The sequence below is a fragment of the Thamnophis elegans genome, chromosome 13 (assembly GCF_009769535.1).
Source record: "Thamnophis elegans isolate rThaEle1 chromosome 13, rThaEle1.pri, whole genome shotgun sequence".
Taxonomy (NCBI): Eukaryota; Metazoa; Chordata; class Lepidosauria; order Squamata; family Colubridae; genus Thamnophis; species Thamnophis elegans.
Genome location: NC_045553.1, coordinates 35,649,973 through 35,663,337, shown reverse-complemented (window position 1 = coordinate 35,663,337; position 13,365 = coordinate 35,649,973). Strand labels below are relative to the sequence as shown.

The window sequence follows — 13,365 nt, the reverse complement described above, 5'->3', positions numbered from 1 at the left end:
TGACAAAATCAAAAAGGAAGAAGATTTATCCTCCCTCTGCAGCGATTCTCTGATGACTCAACCTCTCAGGTCCAAGGACATGGGGGGGGGGGGAGAGATCCAGCTCTAATTTAAGCAATTGAATGCATGTACAATTGAATATCCAGGGAAACCTGGCTTTCAAGCAAAGACAATGCTGCAATGTGAAGAGGCAGATTCACAAGCTGCCTTAATTGAAAAGTATGATCGTGTCTATAATAATCCACCTTAAGAAAAGACCTTGCAGGAGCTGAGTTGCAGCTGCTTGATGCTGGCAGTAAAAACACAAATAATATTGGCTCTGAAGGTTCCCCTGCCAGCTAAACCCAGATTGCCTCCAAGCATTGGGCTTTGATTTGATAAATTTAGGGGGCAAAGGCAGGGGAAGGCTGAACCAATTTAATTTCCGAAGGGAACCATTAACTTATTTGAATATTGCCATCTAGCAGACGAATTCATCACGCCAGACACAGCCTGGGACGAAGGCAAAGTTCTGTAAACCAGAGCTTTTTTAAAAGGCTGCCTGCTGGGTCTGCTGGCTCCCTCCAGATTTCTTTGCTGATTGATGGATGGGAGCCTCGGCTCTCCTTCTGGATTAAAATTGCTCTATTGTCACCACAGTCACTGCAAAGAAAAGGCATCGCGATTGGGCTGCAGATCTGTTGCTGTGACAACTCCCCCTCTCTCCCCTCCCCAACCTTGGGGCACAAAGAAACAACTGTTGCTGCCATTTCGAGGATCTGCAGATGAATTGAAAGCATTCTGCAACTTTTTCGGGAAGCCGGGATCATTTCAGTAAGCAACTGATTGTCAGGTTGTGAAACCCGGACTGAAATCTATGAATTTCCCAGGGGTCTTCCTTACAGATCCTCTTTGGTAGTTTACACACACTATTTTAAAAAACAAATTTGGGGCGTTTGTGCTGTATTAATGGCCTGTGGTCATCTTTAGAAGGGGAGCATCAGCATGGGAAGGAAAAGAAGCAGTATTGTTTATCTCGGTGCAGGCATTGCATTTACCTTAGTCTCTCAGTGATGTGCGGTGAGCTTCATGGCCGGTGAGGCAAGCATGAAAGCCCCGCCGAAGCCCCAGTGCCATGTCCACCATAGAGTGGGAACCTCACCGGCCATGAAGTTCACCGCACGTCACCCCGATCAGGAGGCGGGAGAATCAGTGTCTCCTTTGCATATGAAAGTTTTTGCTTTTTAACCCTTTCTTAACTTTTAAAAGGCGAAAAATTCCTTATGCAAAGGAGGCCCCGAGTTCTCTGGCCTCCTCCTATAGTTAACACTGAGAGCAGACACCAAGCCACTGTGACTTGAAATCTGGTAGCAATTACCCTGGCTTTAATTATTTTTAAAAAAATATTTAAAATTCTTTCCTTTTCCTCAGGAGACTGGTGAGGCCCCGCCTCCCTTGCATCTAGTGACTGCACGTCCCTGTAGTCTCTATACCTCCAGTTAAAAGATTTAGATTGCAAGAAATGTTCCTTGCAATGAAGGCATGGAGACATCAGCAGTGACAAAATCACCATCAATCAATTGCAAAAGGGAGCTTTACTTGGAACAACTTACAATCTGTTGACGATACCTTTAGCACCACCAAATATTCACATCTTGGTCCTTGGGAAGGATTTGATAGGTAGACAAAAAGGCCAAATCCAGTCTGAACATCTGGCAGACTGTGAGGTGAGACCAACCCTAGTAATACTAATGGCATCTATGCAAGAGCTGAAGAAGCTTCTTGGATGAGAAGCGACACATCTTCAAAGAAGAACCAGAAAGTCCAGCTGCCTCTTGGAAAAAGCACCTTTGAGACAACCATGACCTGGATGACTGAGAAGCTCCATAGACATTTAACTGTGCAAGACTTACGTGTTAATTCTTGAAAATGGGGGTGTTAAAATGTTACGGTCTTTTCCCTTACAGTGTGATTACCATCTAGAGCACAATGCACCTTCTACACTATCGCAATCATTGAAAAGCAAAGCATCATTTTCGTAGATGTGGCAACCATCAAGGAGAAGAGAATTGGGGAACCACAACTGGGAAACTTTACTCAGAACTCTGATCAGGCTGTGAGAAATTCTTGTAAAGTGATTGACATAGTTATGGGAGCACCAGGAAGGATGACAGAGAGATTAAACACCTTTTACAAGGATTAAATATTTCAAGTATATAAACTATGGATTAAAGAAACCACCTTGCTGGGCACCTGTTATATCTTCAGATCTTACTTGCGATAATTCCCATCTTCCTGGATGAGTCTTACGTTTCTATGGGTCAAAGAAGTTATTATTTTGTTGGTTCTTTTCCCTGCCTTATTCATTCATGAATCAAAACCACATCATCATCATCAAAAAGAGCCGAGGTGGTGCAGTGGTTAGGGTGCAGTACTGCAGGCCCCTTCAGCTGACTGCTAACTGCAGTTCAGCGGTTCTAATCTCACCGGCTCAAGGTTGACTCAGCCTTCCATCCTTCCGAGGTGGGTGAAATGAGGACCCGGATTGTTGTTGGGGGCAATATGCTGACTCTGTAAACCGCTTAGAGAGGGCTGAAAGCCCTATGAAGCAGTATATAAGTCTAACTGCTATTGTATCATTATCACCCTATTTATTTAAGGCAGGATCATCTCTGTTCAGCCTAAAACCTATATCCCTTTATCTGGAATACCCGGGCAATTAGGAATTTCATGCGCAGTAATCAGATGACAAGCCAAGAAGGGTTCTAAACCAGTCTGGTTTATTTCCATGCTGGTCTCTACAAATATCAAGACCCAGGAAATTTTTTTTAAAAGACAAACGTCAGAAAAGAGGACTTTTTCCAAAAATGTCTGTCCTGACTCTTTTTTTGTTCCCCTCTGTAAAAGGAAATATTCCTCGGAGCTAGCAGGAAAACAGAGGATACAAATCTCTTCTTAGCAATACAGTGGGATGAATGTATCACTGTAGACTAGGAAAGTTGAATTATACCTGAATTGCCCAGGGAATTCTGCCAAAGCGCTGAGGACCAAATCTCTAGCATCCCTACTGCTCTGTTGTAGAACAGAAGCCCTCTTGTGAAGACCATTTTAAGTATTTCAGTAATAATTACAGCCCTCTGACTCATTATATTCTCAATTGTTTTTCCATCCTGCTTCAATTAGTACGCTCAGCTTTACTAACTGGCTGCCTGGATTATAACTGGGAAAGGTAAAGTAAATTTTGTGAGATGAGACATTTCCACCTTTAGTTTACACTTTTTTGTTCTCTGGATGCTGCACTTATACACAGCAGACTTAGCTTGTGGCCATCAAATCATAGCTTATTTATTTATATAGCGTATGGCATCCATAGAGATCGTGCAATGACTAATAACCACTGGATTATGAAGTGTAGACTATCTCCGTGATGATATATCCAGAGCAGTGTCCTGTTTTAACAGAGCAGCTAAAAGTTCACACACAAAGTAACTTAACTGGATGTTTGTTTGTTTGTTTGTTTGTTTGTTTGTTTGTTAGACTTATATACCGCTTCATAGGGCTTTCAGCCCTCTCTAAGCAGTTTACAATTTTTTTTAGCAAATTGAGTCAGCAACTTGCCCCCACAGTCCGGGTCCTCATTTCACCCACCTCAGAAGGATGGAAGGCTGAGTCGACCTTGAGCCGGTGAGATTTGAACCACTGAACTGCAGATCACAGTCAGCTAAAGTGGCCTGCAGTACTGCACCCTAACCACTGCGCCACCTTGGCTCATTGTATTGCATCCCTCACGGTTAAAAACTACAAAGGCAGCAAATCATAGCTGTGTGTTTCAATTTTTTTTTTAAAAAAACCCATCTTACCCAATCTTTATTTATGGAATAAAATTTAAAATGATCAGATGGAGCTCATCTACGTGCAGCCTCTAAACGTCATCATCTCACTGGAAGTCCTCTCTGTATCTTATTTATGGGGTCTCCAACCTCTGGGCCATGGCCCATTTGGAGCTGGGCCACGCAAGCGATGTGCAGCTTTATGTGCATGAGTGTGCAGGAGTTTGTGCGCAAAGCTCAATTTGGGTGAGTGGCAAGTAGAGGGTCGCATGCCCGTTGCATGCACAAATTGGAGCTGTGCGCTCAGAACCACCCCCTCTCCCCCCCCTCTGCCATGCCCGCTATGGAAAGCTGGAAAAGTTGGGGACCACTACTCTACAGCACCACTTTCTTTTTTTTTAACAATTTTTTTATTTTAAACACATAAACACATCAACAAAAAGAAACACATGACTTAAAACAACATAGGAACTAGACATTCCATCATATATCATATAGCAGTCCCGTATAGGTTTCTTTACAGTTTCCCTCCTATACATTTCTATCTTACATTCATGGTCCCCTTATTCGTTATCCATTTTTATGTACTATTCTATATTTATTTATACTTAGCTATTTATAACAAAATATTGTTGATTCTTTTTCTTTGCCATTCTTATACCTTTGTTATTCTATTTAAAAGGTTATAATATACAGTTTGGGTTGCTTTGTTTACCATCCCTAGCGCCTGTTGTAACACCACCTTATTTTCCCTTTCTTTTCTCCCTCCCTTCCTTCTCTACTTTCTTTCTTCCTCCTCTCCTTCCCCTTCCTTCTTCCCCTACCTCTCCCCTACTCCTACTCTCTCTCTTCCTGTTCCTACCCTCTCTCCTTCTCTTTCTCTCCCTTCCACCCTCCTCTCCTTCTCTTTCTCTCCCTTCCACCCACTTCTCCTTACCTCTTTCTTCTTCCCTTGTCTTTTTTCCACTCTTCCTCTTCCCTTCCTACTATCTCTCCTTCTTTCTCTCCCTTCCACCCTCCTCTCCTTTCCCTTCCTTCTTCCCTCCCTTCCCTACTTCCTTCCTCCTCTCCTCTCCTTCCTTCTTCCCTCCCTTCCCTACTTCCTTCCTCCTCTCCTTCGCCTTCCTTCTTCCCTTACCTCTTCCCTACTCCTGCTCTCTCTTCCTCTTCCTACCCACTCTCCTTCTCTTCCTCTCCCTTCCACCCTCCTCTCCTTCTCTTTCTCTCCCTTCCACCCACCTCTCCTTACCTTTCTTCTTCCCTTGTCTTTCCTCCACTCTTCCTCTTCCCTTCCTATTATCTCACCTTCTCTTTCTCTCCCTTCCACCCTCCTCTCCTTTCCTTTCCGTCTTCCCTCCCTTCCCTACTTCCTTCCTGCTCTCCTTCTCCTTCCTTCTTCCCTTACCTCTTCTCTACTCCTGCTCTCTCTCTTCCCCTTCCTACCCTCTCTCCTTCTCTTCCTCCGATCACTTTCATTGCTCCTATGCTAAACTCCTGCGCCCAGCCCTACACACTTGTTCTCCCTCTGACTGCTACACGGAGGCCTCCATTGGATTCAGCAGACCTGACTCTATTGCAGCCATTCAGAGATTCTCCCTGCCATCCACATCATCAACCACTGATCTTTCCACCTCTTTCCTTTTCTTTATTCTAACTACAGGTGGTCCTTGACTTATAACCATAATGGAGCCCCAAATTCCCATTGTTAAGTGAGACCTTTGTTAAGACGTTTTGCCCCATTTTATGACTTGTCTTGCCATAGAGCCGAGGTGGCGCAGTGGGTAGAGTGCAGTACAGCAGGCCACAGTACTGCAGGCCACTTCAGCTGACTGCTAGTTCAGCAGTTCAGCGGTTCTAATGTCACCGGCTCAGGGTTGACTCAGCCTTCCATCCTTCCGAGGTGGATGAAATGAGGACCCAGACTGTGGGGGCGATATGCTGACTCTGTAAACCGCTTAGAGAGGGCTGAAAGCCCTATGAAGCGGTATATAAATCTAACTGCTATTGCTATTGCTAGTTGGTAAGAGAATCACTGGCAGTCGATAGATTAGTAACCTGATCGTTAAGTGAACCTGGTCTCCCCTTTGACTTTGCTGGTCAGAAGTTGCAAAAGGGGATCACATGACACCCCCCTCCCCACAGGACACCAGCAAAGGTCATAAACCTGAACCAGTTGCCAAGCCTCTGAATTTTGATCACACGATCAGGGGGAGGCTGCAAAGGTCATAACTATGAAAAATGGTCATATTTTCAGTGCCATTGTAACTTTGAATAGTAACTAAGTGGCCTGTTGTAAGTCAAGGACTTACCTTTACCTTCCTCTCCCACTGATCTCCAGATATAAGGAAATGGTTAGTTTCTGGACAGGCAGCAAAATACAAGTTGGTCTTCCAATTACTACTTTATATTGTATAAGCTTCCAACTCCCTTTGGTGCATATATGAGGTGACAAAAGCAATTGAAGGTTAACGTCAAAGGAAAAGAATCAAAATATAAAATTTGCTTGGCACAGCAACCCATTTTCCTTTCTCCATCTCTGTATTTAAAAAGTTTGCAAGTTTAGTTTGCAAGTTTAATAACATTTATATGCCGCCCAATCCCGTAGGACTCCGGGCGGTTTACAGTACACAAATAAATAAATAAATAAATAAATAAATAAATAAAATACAGAGAAAGAAAAGATAGATTTAAAAACAGCACACCATGCACTCCGTTCTAAATGGACCGTATTTTGGGGTCAACAGCCCCAGGCCTGCCAGAACAGCCAGGTTTTAACGGCTTTCCGGAAGGCCGAGAGAGTGGGAAGGGTCTGGATCTCTGCGGGTAGATCATTCCACAGGGCCGGGGCAGCTACAGAGAAAGACCTCCCCCGAGTAGTCGCCAACCGGCATTGCCCAGTCGACGGTACCCGAAGGAGGCCCAGCCTGTGAGATCTTATGGGTCGTTGGGTGGTATGTGGCAGGAGGCGGTCCCGAAGATATCCAGGTCCCAAGCCATGTAGGGCTTTAAAAGTAACAACCAGCACCTTGAAATGCGTTTGGAGACCGATGGGAAGCCAGTGCAGCTCGCGGAGGATAGGTGTAACATGGGTGTACCTAGGTACACCCGATATCACTCGCGCGGCCGCATTCTGGATCAATTGTAGTCTCTGAACACTCTTCAGGGGCAGCCCCAAGTAAAGCGCAAAAAGTTCTGAAACATGCCACCTTCCCCCATCATATTTTGGGAGAAGACACGCACTAGTGTCCCACCCTGATCTGAGGTTCTTCTCATGCAGCTATTTAGGAAAGGACTTCTAGGTTCATGAGAGTCAGTACACCTCCTCAAGACGAAACCTCCCCCAGTGACAAGAGGTTAGGAGGATTGGCATGCGCCAAAGTTTACACTCCCAAATGAAGGGCTGCCGGGATCACTTCCTGGACCTGCAATATTCTCCCTGTCTTCCTTGTTATTGCTGCCTGCTTGCTTATTGGCTCTTTGTTGGCCAATGAATTAAGAACAGAGACTGGAAAGAGGTGACTCATTGAAGGAGAGGAAGAAAGAGTGACACAGAGAAAGTCATCCAAGGACAACACCGTGCCAATTTGCGACAGGACACATTTCCCAACATCCCAATTACAAGATCCCTCACTGATGATCCTGTAGCTTGACCACGTGATGCTAGGAATGGAGAAAAGCACATATGGGGGACTCCAACATGCAAACCAAGCCAGGTGTCACAACAGGGGAAGACAGCAAGCAAGACAAATCTCCCGTCTGACTTTCAGAAGTCCCAGACATTCTTTAAAATTGGGGGGGTGGGCAATCGAACAGAACTCCCGAAATGAGAATTCTATGCAGGCTAGGGATTCTAGAAGTTTAAGACCTCTTCCTCTTCTCTGTCCAGTTGGAAAGGGCTGCTTTGCTGCATCAGCTTTGTGCTAGATGGATAGGCCAGACGGTAGCTCATCACCAAATCAGCTTAAAAGCCAAGATGAACAAGGGCAAAAAGAAATATTGTGTTTCGGTAAGTTAGAAGCCTTTGAAAAAACATCTTGGCAAGTGCAAGATGGAAAATAGCAAGCGAGGCACTTAGGTAGCTGCTTCAATCTCTCCAAAAAGAGAGAAGAGCTGCAGCAGCATCAAAAAGGGAAACAAAAGACATGTGTTTTTACATATGCTAATATATATAACGTGTCCATGCAAATTTAGAAAGAATGGCTATGTTATAAACAAAAATACATTATAATATAATGTGATGTAATTGGTCACAGAGGGTAGACTGTAACCAATAAGTCATATATCTGCACAATCTACCCTAGTAACATGTGACATGGGTACACTCAAAGCCGCTGGCTCTTTCTTCTGACAGCTGTTATTAAAACGGGATTTGAATTGAATAATAGTCCATCCAACATTCTCAAACCAAGAACTCAGCTTTGTACAGCAAGTTTCATGCCATGCACCACCCAGCAGGAGGTCACACTTGCAACTGGGAAAGAACAGAGCCATCCGCTCCCACTGTGATTTCACTTCTCCTGACTTTGAAGAGGGAGCTGAGTTTTAGATCTAGGAACGTGCAGTCAACATTTTAGCGTCTCCAAAACAAAACCAGCAAAGCACAATCTAGAGAGAGCAAATTACTAGGAAATGGTTAATAGAGGCTTATTAAAGGCTCAGTAAGTGTAATAGGTCTGTCCTTTCTTTTCCTTCCTTTCTTCCTTCTTTTCCTTCCTTCCTTCTTTTCCTTCCTTCCTTCCTCCCTCCCTCCCTCATTTCTTTCCTTCCTTCCTTTTGTTTGTTTGTTTGTTTGTTTCTTTCCCTTTCTTTTTCATACAATAACCCCACTAAACATATCACTATTATGCTCATTTTATACAATTAGAGTGGAGAAACAGACATTATGACTTTTGCAATGACTTATTCTTCGGACAGTTCCTTCAATATGCCTGATTTCTAGCTATGAAATGCAAGGCTCAGAGGCCTGGGAAAGCCTCATCATCCATTATCCTTGGACAGATCTGCCAGCAAGTTTGAGAAGATGATGGTGGGGGGAAAGACCCCTCTTTTGCTGAATACAGCAGAACTAGTCTGGCAGTGGTGACCATCAGCCAGCAACAACCTGAGATAGCCGAGATCCAGCATTTTAATGCATAGCATAGTCCAACAACATAACAACATAGATAGATCTAAACCAGGGGTGCTGATGTGAGTGAGGGTAGCTGAATTTCACTTGGCTGGTGCTCCTAAAAGGCCAGTGAGGGTGTCCTCAATAACCCCTGTCCAAATCATGGGACTTCAGAAGACACTAGTTCCAGATTTTAGTCCTGGCCCAGCTTCTTTGAACTATTACTTCCTGGTATAGTTCACATCACCATGATGCTATTTAAGGAAGGATGACACCAAGAAACTTGCTTTCCTTTACAAGAGGTAGCAACAATCAAAGCCCTGTTTTAATGCTGATCTTCAAAAATCAAAGAATACGAAGCAAAACAGCTACAAATCATGGCCTTGTCCCTTTCTCTCCTTGCTTTTGCAGCATCCATCTGCAGAATGCAGACTTCAGCTTCTCCAGTATAGTCACTTTAACATCCCTTGTTCTGCCTCACCACTAACCCAACAGGACCTTGCAGGTACATCCACCTGGCTCCTGCAGATCATATTATATACCTGATCCTCCTTCTCAGAGCTTCCCACACAAGTTCTCACAACACACAACACACACACACACACACACACACACACACACACACACACACACTTCACAAGCAGGCATCCCAGCCTCTTCCCAGTCCTGAAATCAGGGACCGATTTCCCACCCATGTCTAATGCCAGAAATCATGAGCCTCTAAAGAGGTTACCTCCAAAACCCATCTCAATGCCCCAAACATCCACCTCACAGGAGCGCCCGTACCCATGCTCCATACAGCCCCCTAAATAAAAACCCTGGCTGCTCAAATATCGCAGGCCTCATCGCAGAGCCCCCCCCCTCCCACCTCTTTGTCTCCGCAAATAACCCTGGTCACATCTCTCCTTCCTTTTCGGTCCAGCCATTCGATGTACGGAGACATTTCCCACCTGTACAAACACACGGCCTGGTATCCCACAGCCCAGCTGTCACTCGAACAAAAGGCGAGCCCTCTCTCCTCCGAGCCATGGAATGCAGGCTTAATCTATAGGCAAAGAGGCCGTCCCCCTATAGATGCCTTCCTCCAAACAGACCAATCTTGTTCCCGTGCACAAAGACAGCGCTGTCCTCATTCCAGCATCTCCCCGGTTTGCCTAAACATGCATGCACCTGTCAGGAACTCTCAGCATCTCATCCTTCTTTTTTCAGAGGCACAACATTACCCCACCCCGATGACAGGCTGCTGTGGAAGGGTGATAACCTGGGGAGCTGAAAAGGTAGGATCTGCTGGGCCTTTCACAGCAGACAATAGAGGAAAGCACCTTTGAAGCCCTTGTCCAGTAGACACCCCCCCCCCCTTTGGTTCTCCTAGCCCATCCCAGCCTCCACAAATACGCACCTGAGCGTGCTGGCAATACTCCGCTCACCTCAGCATCCCATCCGGTAGGCCCCAAGTGATGGAGGGAAGGAAGGAAAACCAATTCGGCTAGAGGAACCGGCCGGCAGCTGCCTATGCGGGAGGAACACCGCGCGCTGTTCCCTAGTCACTGGACTGCCTCTCCTCTTTGCAGAGAGCCTGAACGAGCCGTGGGCTCAGCCTCCCTCATCAATATGCATTAACTCTCAGACGCGGATGGGTAGCAACGACCCTCTCTCGCTTCCGAGCTGGATGCCAGGCCCCTCCAAGAAGAGGGACAGCCTAACGAGAGTCCAGAGACATGGAGACGAGGTAGGAAATCTGGGAGGTTTGAGGAAGGCAGAAATCTTCGCCCTCCTTTATGCACAGCATGCAAAGCGAAGTGGCAAAGACGACTCCAGCCGTGCCTCTTCAGAAAAGAGCTGCATCATTTGGGGGGCCCCACCCCTCCCACGGATGGAGTCACGCAGATAGAAAGAACTATTCGAAGCAGGGCCCGAGCTAAAGGGTCTATATCTGCTGTCTGACGAGGCTTTTACAGAAGTAGAGGAATGAGCTACAGTATTACGCTGCAGAGGGGAAAAATTGTGTCATGCAGCTGTGTTTTTGTTTCTATTTTTCCTGCAAAAGGAACGTAAATAAGAAAATCGTGGGGCAGATCACCAGGAGCGACCAGTGTGATTCTAGATATCCTCTTCCCAAGGCAAAAAACAGCTGAAGTCAAGAGACAGGGTTAGAATTTCAAACTTGAACTCTTAATGGCGGATTACTCTGATCTTCGCAAACGTTGCTACCGTTGGACAAAATTGGGCATTTTAAAAAGGTGCTTCTAAATTCATATTTTGGGGCTGCCACAAACCAATGCCCCATCTTCCCTTCCACCCTGCCCAGGGTTGATTTCTAATGTTTCACTGGTTTGCATGATGTTTTCCAGAGGCCCAAGATAACAAAAATAAAAAATCAAATTAAACAAATAAGATGCAGTAGTTCTCAAAATAGCATCTCCACTCAACCCCTCTGCTTGTTTCTCCTAAAACACCCTTTGTGTTATGTCACCGCTTGTTTTTCTGCTAAATCAAGCTTGTCCAAGCAACCTCACATTTCTCCCTCTTCGTTCATTGATGTTTTTCGCAGGCTCAAAATGGGGATTAAGTGTGCTGACTCTCGAAAGAGAGGTTTCACTGGTTTACCAGTTTGAAAACAAGTTTGACGGGGGGTATTTTTGTAATCTTATTCAGGCCCCACAGTCAACAACCTAACAGTATTTAGGGTGAGTGCTCCAGTCTCGATATCCTTTGATGACGTCATGGAGGACTTCAAAGGACTTACCTTGAAATTCAAGCCAAAGCATAAATGCATAGTTTATGAACCAAATACATGCACTCCTATTTAAGTCTGCCTAAATATGGATGTCTTTCAATCTCTCTTCCATGGGTTTCCATCATCCAAGAAAAAAACAGACGGACCACTTTTTCCCTGTAGCATCCCATTTGTGAAATATTCTCCTGTGGACCATCTGCCCAATTCTATTACCTTCCCCCATCGTGCAGCTGCATTTTTTTTTATCGTAGTAGTCATCTTATTGGATTTGATGGTACTTTGGGCTCACCGTGCTTGACCTTCATTTGGTTGAAAGACAATATTTATAAAGGTAAATAAACGGCAGCAGAGACAGACGAAAACACCTGCAATGGATAGCTACAGTGAAATCTGAATTTGAAAAACAATGCTCACTCCAACTCTCATTGATCATTTCCCACCCCCAAGCTGTATATAGTATGTGCAGTATACAGGTAATCCTCAACTTATGACAATTGGGACTAGAATTTCTGTTGTCCAGCATGATGGTTGTTAAGTAAATCATGACCAATTTTCCAACTTTTTTGCCAGTTAAGGAAATCACTGCACTCGTTAAATGAATCATGCTGTCATTAAGCAAATCCGGCTTGCCCCATGGACTTTGCTTGCCAGAGGTCAAACGAGGTCGCAAACGATGATCACGTGACCTCATAATCCTGCAACCATCCTCAATACAAGCCCTCAGATTCAAAGGCATATTGAACCTAAGTGTCAGGCCCAGTTCTAAGTTTTCAGTGCCATTGTAACTTCGGTCACTAAATGCATGGTTATAAGTCAAGGATTACCTGCACACACATGCCTGTTTCAGCAGCAGTAATGAAGGGATGGACTTGAAGGCATTGGGGGGAGGGAAAGAGTCAAAGACGCAGAAGCAGCTATAATTTCAGAGACGCACTAGAGATTTGTGAGCAAATAGGCAGGGGGTCCTATTGGCGCTTTCTTTGAAAAATGGATTAGCCTCCATCAGGAACCACGATGAGCCGTTCTGATATTTCAGAGCATTTCACCTGGCCCGACAGGTACAACAGTCCATCAGACGAGTGTTATTTGAAGGACATGTTACCGTCACCACATATCAATCCCACTTTCACCATGGGCAGTGAGCCCAAATGGTTACAGAGTCTTCCTGTGAACACAACTATCAAAAATAAAAAAAGAAAGCCTCCATTTATTGCCTCAAGGTCACGTCAGGGCCCTGGGAATGCTAAATCGTTTACTCAAAGGTAAACCAGAATGGCAGGCAGTACTGTGCTGACGTTTCTATCACAATCTTGTCCATATTATACCTGGATGGTTTTTGCTGCACTTACAATACAATAGCAGAGTTGGAAGGGACCTTGGAGGTCTTCTAGTCCAACCCCCTGCCTAGGCAGGAAACCAGTGGTGGGATTCAGCCAGTTCGCACCTATTCGGGAGAACCGGTTGGTAACTTTCTAAGTAGTTCAGAGAACTGGTTGTTGGAAGAAATCTCCTTTTGTTTTTTTCCACTTTACAGGGCTAATCCTGTAAGGAAGGCAGGAAGGAAACATTCTAGTGTTGTTTCTAGCCTAATTTTTATTGACCTGCTTACAGAAACTGCCTCTCCGGTTAACCCTTATTACATTGTAACAGCTAAGGCGAAGCCCCCATCGACCTGAGTGACCTTGAGTTGGCCACGCCCACCCAGTCACATG

The 13,365-nt window shown here is 45.0% G+C and overlaps 1 protein-coding gene across 1 annotated transcript in view; it reads right to left on the bottom strand.

The window, feature by feature from the left end:
* Positions 1-10,568, bottom strand: part of FEZ1 (fasciculation and elongation protein zeta 1) — a 45,801-nt gene extending 35,233 nt beyond the window's left edge. Inside the window, exon 1 of the mRNA XM_032229788.1 lies at positions 10,316-10,568. The gene's annotated coding sequence lies outside the window, so the exon portion shown is untranslated. The remainder of the gene's footprint in view (positions 1-10,315) is intronic.
* Positions 10,569-13,365: the final 2,797 nt, after the last annotated feature.